This window comes from Lonchura striata, chromosome 31 (assembly GCF_046129695.1).
Source record: "Lonchura striata isolate bLonStr1 chromosome 31, bLonStr1.mat, whole genome shotgun sequence".
Classification (NCBI taxonomy): Eukaryota; Metazoa; Chordata; class Aves; order Passeriformes; family Estrildidae; genus Lonchura; species Lonchura striata.
Genome location: NC_134633.1, coordinates 1118317 through 1122827, shown reverse-complemented (window position 1 = coordinate 1122827; position 4511 = coordinate 1118317).

The window sequence follows — 4511 nt, the reverse complement described above, 5'->3', positions numbered from 1 at the left end:
AAACTCGGATGTCCCCGTCTCTCCATGGTGGATAACCCTGTTGTGGGTGATCCCCGTTGGGTGGGGGAAGGCTGGAGGGATTTCTTTCCCTTCTCCTGGTGCTGCCGTGGTTTGGTTGGTAATAAATTCCCTCCCTGTGCCCAGGCTGGGTCTGTTGTCCCCGTGCCGGTGCTCGGGGCGGGATCTCTCCCGTTCCTTCTCTGCACTGCCGGGATCTCCTCAGCCAATGAGAGAACGCGGTGGAGAAGAGTCAGCCAATCAGCGAGAGCAGGGCTGATGACTCACCAGTTGCCGGGCAGACCCGCAGCAGGCAGTGTTCCCCACCTGGACCCGCCCTCCCTGCCCAGGGCCGGCCCCGCCGTGGGGTCCCCCCAAGTCCCTCCCCAGTGCCCCCATGAACTGGGCTGGATTTAACTGGGAAGCTTTACTGGGAACACTGGGAGCAGGGGGCAGGGGCAGAGTGACAGCAGGGCTGGGGGGGCACTCGACCCCCCCAAAATCAGCGTGGGGAAGGAGTGGGGGGGTCCTTGCCGGGCCCGAGGCCACGGGGAGGGGCTGCGGCCGCCAGTGGCTCAGGGGTCTGTGGGCAGAGAAAAGGGGGTGACACCGGGCTGGGGGCCCCGGGGGAGCATTCACACTCCAGGGGAGGGGGGACACGACCCCTGGGACTCCCCTTTCTTGTGCAGGTAAACTCGATCCCCAGTGCCAGGAAGACGAAGCCCAACTCGGAGTCCCCAGTTCTTGTCAGCATCTTGCTGCGGCAGCATCCAGCAGCATCTCTGGGTAGTTCGCAGGGGTCAGGATCTCCCAAAAACTCTCACAGACACCCAAGCCCCTCCAAGCACTTTCCTGGTCGCTTCCAGCCCACTCAGGATCCCCTGAAACCTCCCTCTTGATTCTGTCCTAACCTCCCCAGGACCCACCAAAGCCCCTCCTGTCCCTCTCAGGATCCCACAGCCTCCTTCTAGTCGTCCCCCACTGCCTCAGGACCCCTAAAGCCTATCCCAGTCCCTTCCCAGCCCCACCAGGACTCACCCAGAGCCCTCCCAGTCTCTTCCCAGCACAACCAACCTCATCCCAATCTCTGCTTTTCCATCCCCAATCTCCATCCAGCTCCTTCAGGCTCACTCTATTCCCTCCCACTTAAACCTAACGCACCCAAACTCCCTCCCAGTGCCCAATAGGACCTCCAGAACCTCATCCCACCCTTCCCAGTATTCTCCAAACCTCTTCTTAGCCCTTCTAAACCCCCAACCTCCTCTCCCAGTTGAAACCAGGCTCTCTCCAACTCCCTCCTAGTTGCTCCCAGCACATGCCAGTGGCTCTCCCAGCACCCCCAGTTCCTCCCCTATACCCCAGTTCCGGCTCACAGGTTGTTCCAGGCTGATGTTGTTGGCAGGTGGAGGTGAGCCTGGCCTAGGTTTGGGTTTCCAGCAGCACCAGGAGCTGGTGGGTCCAGTCCCCGTTGGGGACCACGTCATTGGCCACCACAGAGAGCTCCTGCTGGCCCTGGAATCACCTCAGCTGGATGGGAGCAGGCGGCCAGGGCCGGGCCGGGAGCTCGAGGGCAGCAGAGAGATGGACACGCTGGGGGGCACTGGGAGAGAGTGGGTGTAATAAATAAAAAGGTCGTTGTTCATCAAAATGAGTGTTAAAGGAGACAAGAATTTGAACTGAGTAGGGAATGCAACTAGCATAGAAGACTGTGTAACTAATTATATACAAGTTAACTTTTAGGCCAAGGACAATCTGCAAGGAAGATGAGGAGCCTTCATTCCTGCGACCTCCAAGGGCAGAAAAAACAGACCCGCAGCAACCAATTGCACCGGCGCAGAGTTCATAGAGAGAAAATACATCAACTGGGACGTATAAAAACAAAAAGGTCAAAGGGGGAAGGTGCGCCGTGGCAGAGCACAGGCTCCCTGGCTGCCCCGCGCTGTTCTTTTGCTTAATACCACTTGCTTAATAAATTCTTGTTAATTGATTTATCTATAATTAGCCTCCCCAATTGAATTTGTCCATAACAAATTTGGTGCCGTGACTCGGATAAGGGCGAACGGGTGGGAACTCCTAATCAGGGAGGCGCCCCGCTGCCTCTGCAGTGGCTCTGGTGCAGGCTTTTCCTTCCCAGACCCTTACCGACGAACCCAAATTTGGTATTGAGCAAAAGGGATACCGGTAACTGTTGCAGAGGGTAGATAGATATGATTGTTATTTTAGCTAGCCGAATGTCACTTCTGCCCTTGGATGAATCCTGGAGTGAAATGGACTGTTCCATCCTACCCCCCAAAAGATTGTGGCTCATCCCGCACCTCTGTACCTGCCCCTAAAACATCAGAGTCTGTAACCCCATTGGCCCATGCCTTGTCCCAGCCCACCTAGGAGCCCCTGAAAAGGGGGCTCCGAGCGGCCATGCGGCCTCTTGGACTTCCTCCCTCCTCCCCTCTAGGACTCCCTCCCTGCCTGGGGCTTCCCCTCTCCTAAACCCTCCATTTCTCTCTCCCCTCCCCCGTCCTCCTAAGCCCAGCCACATGCTGCGCCTGAGAGCACGAGGCTCGGGCATTCCTGAATCTTTAAATAAACCTCTCTCCCCAAGAGCAAGCTTCAGAGATCTCTGCCTCACTACACCCCAGCCGTGCAGAGGAGCCTAATCATTCCCACAGGTAACCCCGTAATCTTTGTGCACGAAGCCGGGCGAAGACGCAGGACAGCGTGAGTATAAAAGTGGGGATCCGCTGGGTTGGGCTGGGATCCCAGGACATAACACGTGAGACGTTCTTGTAGGACGAGGCACGGGCAGAGCTCTGAGTAGTGCGGTTTGCAGAGCCCGCAAGGGGCTGGGCACGAACAGGGGCCACGAGTGTGTGTGTGCCTGAAGGTGTCCTGGGAGATGGGACAGAGGAAAAGCAAGCTCTCTGCTTCCATGGGGACGGGGACCCGGTAACGCTTCCCCAGATCCCCCCTGACAGTCCATTAGGTCTAATGATAAAATCTTGGGATTAATATCCTTCAAGGAAAGGGGAGGCTGTGGCAAAAATGATACATTATTGTATAAAAGAATGGGGAGGAAAACAAATCTGTAGTGATAATTTATTTTGTCCAGTGTTTGGAAACTTCAAGGTCTGGATTTGCCAGGCATTAAACATTTATGTAAACTCTAAAGAACCTTTTGATATGGAAGAGAGCAAGTATGCTTCTCTCTGGGTAGTGGGGGAAACGGGAGCAAAACCTTTTGCCTTAAGCACCCAGGGAGGGAAAAAGAAAAATAAAAAGCCTGAGGAAGTTCCAACTGCACCCCTTATACCATACATACCTCCCCCTCCTCCACCCCCACCAGCACCACCCGCAGTCTACCCCGATTTAGATCAAGGGGAAGATTTTGATAACCAAGAGGTAGAAATCCCGGAGCCGATCCCTGAGGAAAATCGCTGCGTTACTCGTAGTCTAACAAGGGGGGAAAGAGAAAGGGAAGGGCAAGCTCTATATCCATGAAGGGAAGTAGCTTTGGGAATGATCCCTAACCCCAGTGCTGGTCAGCAGGGACAACCAACCCAAATTCTGGGAATAGGTTATATGGAGGTACCTCTCAACTCAGGAGATGTGAGGGAGTTCAAGAAAGAAATGGGAGCATATGGGCCAAACCTTAAAGGAATTTTCTGACCCTATAGCATGGGACTTCCCATGTGAACAAATTCAGAATCCAGCTGAGGTGGCAGAGTACTTTAAAGAGAAATGCCATGTTGAGTCTAAGGAGAAAAAGATCATTGCAGTGAGCTGGGTCCTGGCTGGTGCTTATCGCACCCTGCTAGATACTGTAGGGAAGCAGACAGAGGAAGGGGGGCAGGGAGATAAATCAGCAGCTATCCCAGTCACTCAGGCTGCAGCCAACAGCCCCGGCTCGAAACCAGCAGCTAAACCAGACCGTGAGCCTAAGCCAGCAGCTAAACCAGACCGTGAACCTAAGCCAGCAGCTAAACCAGACAGTGAGCCTAAGCCAGCAGCTAAACCAGACTGTGAGCCTAAGCCAGCAGCTAAACCAGACTGTGAGCCTCAATCAGTGGCTGTTGCTATGAGCACAATGGGCCAGTGATGCCTCAGGCCAAGCGGGCAGAGATGCCACCTTGGGCACGAGACCGAGGGGTGGATCTAACCATGGACAGTATTTCTCAGGTGATCCATGACTGTGAGACCTGTGCTGCCATCAAACAGGCCAAGCGGGTGAAGCCCCTGTGGTATGGTGGGCGGTGGTCCAAGTACAAGTATGGGGAGGCCTGGCAGATTGACTACATCACACTGCCCCAGACACACCAAGGCAAGCGCTACGTGCTCACCATGGTGGAAGCCACCACTGGATGGTTGGAAAGCTACCCTGTGTCTCATGCTACAGCCCGTAACACCATCCTGGGCCTTGAAAAGCAGGTCCTTTGGAGGCATGGTACCTCTGAGAGGACTGAGTCAGACCATGGGACTCATGTCAAGAACAGCCTTATCAACACCTGGGCTAGGGAACA